This window comes from Sceloporus occidentalis, unplaced genomic scaffold (assembly GCF_023333645.1).
Source record: "Sceloporus occidentalis isolate IW3139 unplaced genomic scaffold, rSceOcc1.0.p SCAF_120, whole genome shotgun sequence".
NCBI lineage: Eukaryota > Metazoa > Chordata > Lepidosauria > Squamata > Phrynosomatidae > Sceloporus > Sceloporus occidentalis.
In genome coordinates this window covers 1,523,277-1,536,605 of record NW_028317100.1, presented here as the reverse complement: position 1 = coordinate 1,536,605, position 13,329 = coordinate 1,523,277, and positions in this window count along the sequence as shown.

Here is a 13,329-nt window from a genome sequence, read left to right as displayed (position 1 = left end):
ACAGCAATCCATAGTTAACACATCGGTCAACACTTTAACAAGACATGTTAAACGAATCAAGAAGAAATAATACCGGATCAATACATAGCTATATATTAACATTAAGGCAGTGATCAGTGCACGGTGCGTGCTTGCTACCGTGCCATCAATGTTGCAAAAGAAACATTGTCTCTGCGTGTTACCGGCTCATCTGCACTTGGATCAGTCAACTGGAATGCAGTAAACGTTGTCTGATCCCTGCTGCCATGCAGGGGATTGGACATTTTCGGTTTGAAAAGGCACAAAAAAATAAAAAATCTGCCTAATTTTGGCAGAGACTGGTAGATAAATGGCTGCATGGTAAATCTGCTTTGCATCAAAATATATACTTTCAAAATGCAACATGTTTGGGTTTCTCCCCCGGAACTTCACGTGGGGTATTTCTGTAATCTGGAGATGCAGCTATATGGTGGATTTCTCTCCAGTTGTATGTTATATACAAGAAATGCTAAGCAATGCAGACGTTTTGATAAAAAAAACAATCTCAGAGATATATTAATACAGCTGACATTGGTAGAGTTTGGTAGCCGGATGGCTGTATGACAGGAGCTTCTAATGAAATACCCCGGGGGGGCGGGGGTTCTGCTCACCAGAAATAAACTGTCAAAGCTAAAAAAAAAGTGGGTTATTATCTTAAACTAGAGATGCATCGGAATAGGTTTGAGAAAAAGTCTGTGAAAAAAAAATACTAAACAATGTGGAAACAGCTTAAATTATTTTGGCTAATTTTGACAGAGATTGGTGGCCAATAACTAGGAGCATTACCAAGGGTCCAAATGCTCCCAGTAAAATACCCCAGGGTGTCTGCTTTCCAGTAACATGTATATCTCTTGAGGCAGTAGGCATATAAACAGTCTCAAATGAGATGTAGCGATGGAAAATTAATTGGTTAAAAATGTATGCGCATGTTTCCTTATCTGCCCTGTAACTGCCGGAACATGAGAAAAAACTATGCATTATTTCTGTACATTTTGATGGACTTCTCTGCAGTTGCAACAAAAAAACAAGAACACCGCACATGCTGAAAAAAGCAGAGAAATGTAATAATAAAGTGAACTTTGGCAGAGATTGGTGGCCAAATCGCTGGATGTCAAGTGCCCAAAATGCCCCAAGTAAAATACGCTGGGTTGTCTGCTTTCTAATAATATATACAGAAATATTTTTTTTCTTTTTTCGATTACAAACCAACATACTAACTGTAAAAAAAGGCAAGGCTTTCAAATGGCAACATTTACCTTATAATTTATAATTTCCAGAAAGAGATGAGAATTGCATATATAAAGACACACACACACACACACGTGTATATATATATATATATATATATATATGTATGTATATATATATATATATATGTATGTATATATATATATATATATGTTGGTGAACACTAGTTTAGTGACAATTTTCATAGTAAAATCATTTTTAAATGTATTATTCATACTAAATGTTTGACTATACAGCTAGAAGTGAAATCAAGAGAAAGCCCTATGTTTTCCTAAAACCGTAATAATACGGTAAAAATGCATAGAAAGCTCCAGATTCCATAGTAAAGAAGGGGTTAAATAATGATTTCTGTTAAATAGAACTGGTACAACAGCACCTTTAACCCTTTCCTTGCCCAAATAGTGTGAACTTTATATGTCGTTACGTTCATATCTTTCCTTTCCACGGATTATTATCCAAACTGATATTCTGAAAACACAGTTCATCCAAAACGCGTCCTTTTAACCTAAGCGACTGGAACGGAACACTTAATGGGTTAAACTGACATCAGTCGCTGGAGCAGGGCACTCCTCACCTGTTTCTCTAAGTCAAATTGTTATGTTATTTACTACTTATGTCCTGTACACCCATTGTACAGCGCTACAGAATATGATGGCACTATATAAAACAATAAATAATAGTAATGATCTAACCTGAATTGTTTTCACTTCCTGGTGTGAATTCCTCCACCCAACGAAAGCAAATACAAGCGGTAGATCGTTTACTGAAATTAATCTTTCACACCAGGCGCTTGCTAATATTTTCTGCGTCTAGTTACATTTTAACTATTTTGCAGTGGCTTTACCCAGCCGGTACAACAGCAGAACATATATGTTATATCTGGCAACGTACCTTTATGCCGACAATATATGGAGTTCTTAAGCTACAGTTTCCCAACTTTACTTACGAGGGTTATGGGAGTTGTCACGTGTCACACGTGCCACCAAAAATAGGAGACAAAATATGTGGTGGGCATTTGTAGGAGTGCAATAATACGCAGGAATTACGTTTATATAGCGCCAGCAGATTCCGTAGCGCTGTAAAATTTAAAATCACACACAATAACAAACTAGTCCAAAAGGAGAAGAGAGCTTACAATCTAGAACTGTTTGGAATTAAGAGACAATATAGTGCAAAATTGGTTAATAATTTGGGGTATACTATGATTTTATTCACTTCGTTCCCCTATTTTTGGGGGATGGTGCATAATGCGATCTAACCATTTTAGTAGCTATTTAGTAAAAGTTACATTTTATATACCAATTTATTTTTCTTTCAATTTGATGCTTGGTGTAGACAAAGCCAATTGGTAACGCTTTATTTTGTGAAAGGGTTTATCATATAGAGAATTATTAATGATATGAAAGCATCATGTTTCCCTATCACTTGTTACATTTTTCCATCAGTTTTTATTATAGTTTTTTTTTCTAAAATAGCCATTTGAATGAATAGCCCGTAACATATAGTATGTGGTTCTGAAAGGCGATTATAGCTGTTTATACTATAGCGAAATAAAAAGCAATGAGAAATGGTTCCAGCGCTTACCTCCGTGCAGCACGCTTACTCCTTCTAACACCGTAACGTCAGTCAGACTCTGTTCTTTGTTGGGTGCGGAACTGCCCTCTGATACATCTTTTCCTCTCTGACCTCTTTACCTTTCCTGTTGACTGAACAACCCAGAGCCCAGCTCTGGACTCTCTAAACCAACAAAGAGTTGACCATTAACAGTTTCTTTAACAGAAACTTATGTTTACAGCTACAGTAGACATGCTTTTTAACAAAATTATTGTTCTATTAAAATGCTTTATGGTTAGTGTAATGGCAGTGAATCCTTTTATCGGGTTCTTAATAAGAATAGAGTTTATAGGTTTGTTAGCAATCTGATTTACACGTCTCATGGCATTTGAGTCCCAAAGTACCCGAGTCAGTGGGTCTGGGGTGAGTGACCACATCAACCAATTATTAAGGAAGCATATCAATTTGACGTGTTCCTGATCAGCGTATGTAAAGTGCTGCCGAGTATATTATACAGTTCGTATGAATTTACACAAGAGAAATTCGTTAGTTATACATTACACATACATCAGAACCGCATTTTGTGAATTGTATAGGTGTCCTGATTAGTCGATTAGTATAACATGATTCTGGGACGACTCTAGGTTTAGTTTTCTTGCCCCTAATTTATGCTTCCTCCTCTTATAATATATTATATCTATCCTCAAAGTATGGTGGAGTCCCTTGCGCATGGAGATGCATCATGGACTACTAGTCCACAAAGTCTACTCATCATATTTATCAAGGTGAAATGCCAAATGTGGAGCAATTACAGTGGTAGTCAATGAAATGATCCTACTGAATGTTCCATAACACTAAGGGACTCATTTCAGGCATAAATATTTGCTGGGTTATTACTCCATTAACAACAAATGCAGATGTATGTGTAACGGCCACGATTTAACTTACTTATAACGCTGCTAGCAAGATATCAGGCATTGCACATATCATACTCTTAACGTACCCCCTGGTGAGTGTTCATGCAAATTATTAAATGTGATCTTTATTTTAGTTCTTGATTTAGGGGAGTTGTTAATATTGAACAGTTTATTTAGCTATATTTAATAATATTTTGGTTATTTTTTTTGCAAGATAATTAATCAGGCTTTCAGTCATTGCCAACTAAACTTGTGGTAGTTCTATTTTTCCTGTCTCTATACACGTTACTTAATCCAATCAGAATAATTTTTCTCAAATTCCGTTTTACTGATATATTAAAAAGTGATATTTATTTAACTCTTTGAAAGTTTATGTAATATTAATTATTACATTATAATCAGGGACGCCATACTCATAGCAATACATTTTGTTATTTTAATGCTCAAATTCTACCCATTTTTGGCTTATTTTGAAGTTTTGTAGAAATGTGACATATTTAAGTAAATCTAAATGTTTGGCAACCCTGTCTAATATCAGTTAGTAAAATAGATGATTGTTAATATAAAAGTGCAAATACAAAGCTTTTATCAGTCATCATTATGCTGAATATCCATACATTGTTCTCAAAGCCCTGAAGTCAGCAAATAAGCCAGAATTTGCAGTTTAGGACTGGAAATATCTTCGAAGTTAAATAAACAGGAAGGCAGATCATCTGAGCTACATCCTATGTGTGACACGCTGTTCCAAAATATGCAATCCAGGCAGCTCAGCCGGATTAAGTTTCCAAGCATTACTCATTTGAATATGGTGAATGCCCATCGCAGAAACTAAAGTTATGCAAACTGGTGAAACAAAGCAACAAAGTTCCTTTAACTTATTGTCACCCCCATTGATTAATCTTAGAACGCCAGCAAGTATGGTGCAGGAAAGCTGATTGGTCCCCTCGCCCCTTGAACCCCCTTGCTAGTGCATACTCAACATCCACACTGGTACACACTTTTATGCTAACACTTACTCTATCACACCATTCAAACCATCACCCTTACATTTACTGCAGATATCTATGCAGTATTATGTGACCTCATTCCCTCCACCGCGAATGGGCCTCTCTAAATGCGTACAACCAAAGGGTTCACTTTTTATGCAACTGTAAGGAGTTTTGCATCACAGAACAATTTGGACTTGCAGAACACCTGAATGGTGCAGATGAACAATAAGTGGGGAGGGGTGTTAGTAGAGATAAATCTGGAAGCATCATGTGTGATGGATTGTCAGGGAGCAAGATGGGTATGAAGGAGACCAGTTAAGTTACAGTAGTCATGATGGGCAATAACGCATGAAAAAAGCTTTATTTGCATCTTGTTAGGTGTGAAGACAAACAATGTTTTTTTTTAAATGTAGGCCACAGTTGTTGGAAACAGATAATGTGAGGGGTTAATGAGCAGTCAAAGGCAGTAATAACAAGCAGGCAGTAGACATGGCCTAAGGATACGTTTGCACCATTGACATTATGGAGACGGTTGAAGGCATGTTCGCATTGGAGGGAGAAAAGGTAAGAAGTTCAGTGTTGACAAGAGTTTTAGGCATCATGCAGACATCCTGTTAGAAACAAAGCATGGCGATTAGTGGCACAATCAAATAGGAAAGATAAAACATGATATTTTCCTATGAAATAATTTTTAAATATCACAACAGTGGGCTAGGTCATGATATTTATTGCATGAATTGCTAATTACTACTGTTCCTTTTGTATTATAGAAAAAAAACATAATACAGTCAGTGTAGATTTGCTTTAATCTGAAAAAAAAATTATTTCCATGTGTAAATTGTTGGCTCTGTATAAATACAACTTATTATTATTATTATTATTATGTCTATCAATGGAGATGGTGTATATTTTACACTTTTCTATATTTCCACTAGATGGCAGCCTTTTACTTGGAAGTTTGTGTGCGAGTTGCCACCGATTTCTTACGGTAAACCACAAAGTTACAACAGTCTTCCGTAAATAGTAACCAAAATAAAATAGCCTTATACCAGTATGTGAATGTCTAAAAACAAACCTGCTTTTAATTCACAGTTTCGAGAGCACTCAACAGAGGCATGTCACTTTTTGAATCCTTACCCATTGTTACATGGGCTCCTTTATTTGCTTGCAGATTTAGACATATTTATTGGCGTAATTTTGTAAATAGAGATATTAGTAGCCAGTTGCCTGGGGTGCCCGAGCCAGGGCGCCTCTGTCTGTCACCCCAGAAAATGCCCTCAGTGTGTAGAAGTAAGTCGGTACTTGTCAGGGGTGCAGCAGAAGCCTCCACAAAGTCTTGGGGACATGCACAAGTCATCTATGTCTTAATTGACGTTCTAAACGTATATATAAAAAAAATTGCCTGGGGTGCTAATTGTTCCAGGTTAGTACTTTAAGGTGATCACAGTATGAGACAAGTATTGTAATGGAACAAACAGTACAAGTATTATTATAGGAGGCACTAACATAATTTTACTTATGGAAAATATTCCAAAAAAGAAAATGTCATCATTTGTGGGAACAAACCCATTCTCTGCTTTGCTATCTTTACAGGAAAGGAATTCGCTCCATTATCTGGGTCACTGTGGAAGTGGAACGTAAGAAAGGAAATCTATAGTGTGAATACTATGAGGAAATCCTGACGATAGTCTGAAACTCATGTATGTGAACCAAAAACATATATATATGAGCAGTATACATTTTATATATTATATATATGGGACATTTTCGATATATTTAAATAAAATAATCAGTCCACAAAATGAGTGCACTCACAAGCAGGGCCGGCCCAAGGCAAAATGCCGCCTGGGGCGAATTTTAAAATGCCGCCCCCCCCCTTATCTACCCTTCCTCTCCCTCCGTCCCTGCCACCCCCCCCCATTATCTACCCTTCCTCTCCCTCCGTCCCTGCCGCCCTCCCCTCCCTTGTACTTAACTTTCAGCAGTCCTGCGGCGAGTCTCCCTGTTCGGTCTCGGTGCTGGCTTGTAATGCTGAGCGCCGGAAATCTTCCAGCACTAGGCATTACAAGCCGGCACCGAGACCGAACAGGAAGACTCGCCGCAGAGGAGAGAGAGAGGGGCGCCGAGCGGGTACTGACAGCTTGGTAAGCGAAAACCACTCGGCGCCCCTTTCTCTCTCTTTCGCTTTTAAAAAAAAAAAAAAAAAAAAAAAAAAAAAAAAAGGGCTTGGGGCGGCAAAGTGCCGCCCCTTCAAAAGTGCCGCCCCTTCAAAAGTGCCGCCCCTTCAAAAGTGCCGCCCCTTCAAAAGTGCCGCCTGGAGCGGTTGCCCCACTCGGCTCCATTGTCGGGCCGGCCCTGCTCACAAGTCTGGTATCATTAGGTTAACCATAAATTCTTTAATTCACTGATCAGCAATCATATCAATGTTTAGGAACACGTCGTGACCCTTTGTCAAGATAATCACCTTGTCAGGAAAATAGATATCAATGTGCTGGTCTAACTATAATATGGGGTATTCTAAACGTGTAGAATACTCCATTGCAAAAAGAACCACGTCGCTGAAGGAAACTATACAGGACTGTGCTGCCCCTCCATGGTATTAATGGGCTGGTTGGGGAGAGCAGTGATCTTTTTTTTTTCTTTTATCAGCTTAATGGGGTGATCGGGGTCCCTGTCATGCGGCAGAGAGGCTGCCGTCCCCCTGGACCTGCTGCCCTAAGCCTAAATATATTTATATTTATTAACCACTTTTTATGTTATGATTGTGAGGTTGAATAAACTGTGTAATGTGACAGATTTCTAACTCTCTTGCACCCTCTAGTGTTCAATATATGACACAGCTTAGGAGAAGTTGCATAAATAAAGGCACTATGACTTATATGTATAATTCATTCACAAGTGTAAAAGTGTAGGATGGCAGGAACTCTAGTGCAATAAAGTGTTATAAAAACTGTTATGTTTTCACTTTGTATTAAAATGATTTTCAATTCAACATAAATATAATTTCTAAAAAGTTGTTAGTCATGCAGTTTTTTTTTTTCAGCCATTCATACAGTATCTTGGAAGTAAATTTTCAGTAAAATAATAAATTATAGACAGTTAATATCACCCAAATGGCATGAAAAAAAAGTAGGGCCATACAGGCCATTGTTAAATGATGCCCTTGAACCCTCATCTTTAGCCCATTAAATTAAATTAAAACAATATATGTATATAAACAAAAAACTACCTAATGAAAAGAATACTAATCTGACAGATTCTAGTGCAAGAGGGGTGTGGATTTTTTGCTCTTGCATTGATATGGTAAATTCAACGCACCTTTGCTCTATTATTCTGTTACTAGAATATATGCCCGTCATAACATTTTCTGCAATTTTTTCTTTCTATTCTATCTTCCGAACCAACTCCCTCTTTGTTTCTTCCATCTCCTTTACATTTTTCTTTCATTTTATCTCCTCCTCTATCTTGCTTCTCTCGTTCCCTTTCTTTTCTCTCTCCACCTCTCTTCTATCCCTCTTTCTTCTACCTCCCTTTTCTCTCACATCCTGTCTTTTTTTATCTCCCCCACTCTCTTCTCTCCCATTCTTCTCTCTTGTCTATGTACCTCTTCCTTCTCTCTCATCCCCTTTTTCTTCTTTCTATCACATCTCCTTCTCAGCATGTACACTCTTATTGGACTTTAATCATCACCAAGGGTGACCAACAATTCTCATGGTGACAAAACTATTATCTACATTGACATCTACCTATTTATGCCTGGAACCAGTCTAGTGACCGCATGATGACATAAGTCACAGTTGATTCCTATGTTTGATAAGTTTTTATGCTCACATAAGGTGAAGCAGTGCATATCTTGTGCCCAGTGTGCCAGATGGCCGGTCCCGGCGTGCCTGGAACCCATAAAAAAACATCTGTGCTTAGCATTGTCTTCTGTGTGTAAACAGTGCACATGTGTGCTCCACCTGTCTCACTTCAAGCCCTGCTTCTCCTTTATTCCATAACAACTGAATGCCCATCAAAATTATTGAAGACTTAGCTCCACATCTGGCTACGTAACCAGTGTGAACGCATGTGGCTGGATGAACAAAATCTCCTCCACAACTAACCAAACAACTCAGATTCAAGAATTTTATCTAATTTTACTGAATTAACCCATTCAGTGTCCCCTGACCCTTAATCTGGCCCTAACACTAACCCTATAATTTGACACCCCCCCCCCCCCGCGATACCTAACCAATTTCCTAAAGCCCTTACTGTTCAGGCACCAGAGAAATTACCAATAGGTCATGCGTATGTAATCCTCCCAGCACCCCTAACATTGGCTGCTGTGCCTTCGTGATGGTTCTGCCGACTTCCATAATGGCCTCATCAATCTCATTGCTTCGGATGCAGTAATAGAATTTCCTTTTAAAAATAGTTTGCAATTAGTGGTTATATACTCCACAAAGAGCAGTTAACATGCAAGAAAAATGGGGCAGTTACCATAACAACTGACATAAGAAAGAATCTACCTTCTTTCACCAGAATTGCTTTACATTATCCCCTATTTCTACATACAATCCCAGAGCAGACAGTCTAATCCCGTGACACGCAAGTAATGCAGTCTCTCTGGAGAGTAGTTTTAACAACTGCAAATAAGTAGATATCTAACTATTATATGATAATATTTTTGCATACTTCTCACTGTGCGAATACATACTGTACCCTTTCATCATTACAGTGTTATCTCGTATTATCGCTACCCGAAATCTATTTTCGCTGCAGCGCTCTATCTTGTGACATTGTGTACGCACCCATCCCTGCTGTGGCATCTAACACTCTGCCGTCTCAAATACTTGGCATGTGACGACAACTTTACTGCGAGTAATGATGGTATGCCGAGTAACCGGACACCATGGAGAGCTCATCTGCTGCTCTTAGACACTTGGGCTTCTTCTAAAGCTACTAAGGATATCCCTACTCGACTTATATGTTGCTAAATATATATTTTAAAGACGCTCAGCTTGGGCCTTCTCATGTTTGCTGTTTAACTTTTCACTCTCTGTGATAAACAGCTAGACTTGATGATTTGATCAAGAGAATCTCAAGGGTTCTCCACTAGCAACTGTGTTCACCAAAAAACCCAGTGGTGCCATGTTGTGCCACCGGCAAGCCAATGAATGCAAACAATCTCAGGTCACAAGGAGACTGAGGGACCATTGGACCTTTTTTCAGAAATTAGATGTAAAAAATAGGCAAAGTAAAAAAAAATAAATAGATATATAGATATACCTTTAAAGACTGCCAATGCCCCAAGAACCACAAGACAGCCCAAGAAAAGCACCTGGTGAAATATTTAAAAAGTTAATCAAAAAATATTTATCTAAAATGACTACTGGGTAGGTTGGAGCTGACTTGAACCAAGCGCCTACCTGAAAGGCATGGGGAGGACCAGTAGCTAGAAGCTCCTTTAATGATTCTCTATGACTCTGGTGGTAGATCATTGAATTCTAGTGGGACTAAGCAGTTGGCGTGTCCATCCACCATTACTACAAAACAAACAGAGGTCCCAATAGAAATATCTCTGAAGATATATTGGGGATTATGTATAATAAGTCATTCTGACATTTTTCAAAAGTGGTCCTGTCACCATAGCAACTAATTCAATGTTCATGCTGACTGGAACATCCCCTTGGTTGTTATGGCGATAAGACCTCTCATCACACTTCTCACCAGAATCACTTTTCCACATTTCATTCAGGTTTTTCAGAGACAAAGTCATTAACGGAGACCCGAATTGCAATTATAACGCAGGGGAAGCTGACCAGGGGTCATTGATTAGAAGCCACCGAGAAGACTATAATACAAACAAACAAACCAAGAAGCATATTTTTAACCATAGGCATCTAATCTGCTTTATGGTACAAGATTCTCCCTACAGATATCTCTGTGTTACACCAAACGCTTGCCTTCACATGCATTTTGGAGCATGTGTGATGTGACGTCCACCCCAGAAAACATGGCAGGTGGCAATAAATATACCATTGGGTATTATGTGCATTAAAACACCCAAATCACACCCCAATTCTGAACTGCGCATTCAAAGGCTGTCGGCAGCAGGTTTTTGAATGAGCCTGGATGTCGGGACTGTCCAAGCAAATTTAAGACTGTTGGAAGTTTTGGTCTGTGTCATATATATAATATAATTATATACTGCAATGTAAGAATAAAATGTTGCAGTTTTATGTTTATTTGCATTATTTACTCATCTCCCCCAGTATTCAGCCCCGGGTAACCTGTCTTATAACCGGTTACTGTGATGGCATTAAGCGAAGTCAGAGGTAAAGCCATTAAGGTGGAAGAGCTCCCTCTAGCAGCTTTCGGGCAAGCAGTGTGTTCACCGGTGCATCATGGGTAATGTAGTTTCTATTGCGTTAATCCTCTCGTTCAAAATACCCGCAGGTGTCACGTGATAAAACTACAATCCCCATGATACCGCCTGCCTCCTCTCCCTGCGCTATAGCTGTCCCACAGTCATTTATCAGCTCGGTGCTGAAGCTAAAGAGGAGGGGATCGGGAGGAGAGGAGATCAGGACGGGGCTCATCTGCCTCCCGTCTCAGTTAGGGCAGAGCTCTTGAGGCTGCTTGGATGTAATAAGAGGGTGACTGCTGGTCTGATGAGCCGGGGATCTGCCCTGAGCTCCGGATTACCTGCTGCAGCTGGATGAGTGCCAGGGGCTAGCGGATCCGGCATGAGTGCGGGTGAGTACCCAGTCCATTTAAATCAACAGGCACGGCACAGGTGCTCGGCTGGCCGTACGTGCCGCGTATACACAGCCCCCTTCATGCCTTTTCACACATCTGATTGCAGCGCGTTTGAAGGCTACTGATTTGCGTTTTGCGCAGCTCTGAAGAGGTTAATCATCATCATCGTGCCCTACGTTAGATTTAAAAGCCCCACTCTGCCGGAGTCAGGGTGGATCTGCCCCTGGCGAGCGGGATCAGCCCGTGTGGGTGCTGCGTCTTCTTTTCGTTGTGTATGCGGAGGTTCCTTATGGATCGCATTGGGAGTCTCATAGCTCATCATCACTGAGACACAGATGCTTATGTATGAAGGATGCCGGGGACGGGGCCCTAGTGCCGGGCAGATGGGCCCCTCGGTGTGCATCAAACGTATTGGGACCTAAAAGTGCGAACTCAGTGACAGGTCAAAGCATGAGACTTCTTATTGATGGGAAAAGCTGTCCCAGTTTAACCAGCACCACCCATTTGCAGATCCAGTTGAGATTTCCCTTGGCTTTTTGCCCTCATCTGGTGGGTATATACACACAGGAGCGCATCCATCCTCTGGCTGCTGTCATTGAAGAATCACGTGATCACTTCTCATCATGACTTCTAGGTTTTGCCATCTACCCAATTAACCTCTTAACTGCCAATTTTTGAAAAATGTATAATGTATGTGATATTTGTCACACTTATTAGTGATGGTTGCCTTCCATGCACAGAACACTTCATTAGTTTCATATTCCTCTGACAGTATGCATATGCTTATCACAGTAAGGGTTAACTGCAGTTTGTTACTTACACCCCATCCATTACTGGACGTACCATAAGGATGATGAGACTTGTGGCCCCAAAAAAGCATTTGACAGACCCAAAGATCTTCTGTCCTTGAGCATCTGCCAATTAGATCGGTTTGGGTTTGGCTGAGGATGATAGGCAGCTAGATTCAGAGAGTGATCGGTTTAGGCTACTAAAGCCACATAATAATCTCCATTCTCTCATCTGGGCATTCCTGTAACGCAGACACAGCATGACAGAGACATTACCTTCATAATTAAATGGGTTCTCTATTCATTTACTGGGGGCGCTGGGAAAACGCAGTTTATTGTCAGACAGATTTCTTAATGGTCGACGTGTTCCAGTATTTAGTTTACAAGTGTAATTAACAAACCAGGTTTGATTGGATTTAGATGCATTCCCTTTGGAATTTTTATATTATACCGGAGGAACCTTTTGGCCAAACGTTTTATGTAATTTTCTCCAGAAGGACCACGGCTGTTGAATGTCTGGACTATAGGAGAATGATGGATCTGGGTCTTTTTATATTCTAAAGGTCAGTCTTAGCGCTCACACGGATGTGATTTAGCTTATTGAATGACGTACCGCTATCTGTATTTGTCGATTTGTTTGGCTGAGTAACAGGGGATGACTTTTCAGAAGTAAATGGGCTCTCAAACCAAGGAATGATGGAAGCTTAATATAAAATTACTCTACAGGTTCAGGGTCTGGCCAGGTTCTAGTAGGTAGGACTTCGCTACTTTCGGATACTTTTTGGGTTTCCGAATTAGCTGGTATGTACTCCTGAGGTTGCGTTCTACAAATTGAGATTCCTTAGTCTTGACCGATCATTTTTATCCTGCAAACCATTCACCATTCACCCTCCTCTCTCTCCAATGTGTCAATATCGTTCTGGAGATGGGGTCTCTAGATGAGGCCTGACCAGAGATCTGTAAAGAGGCAGAACCACCTCCCTCTTCTGCTCCTGATGCCACTTGCTATATCCACCAACACCCTGCTTGCTTCTTCTGATGCTGTATTGCATCCTTTGTCTGCTTATCTTT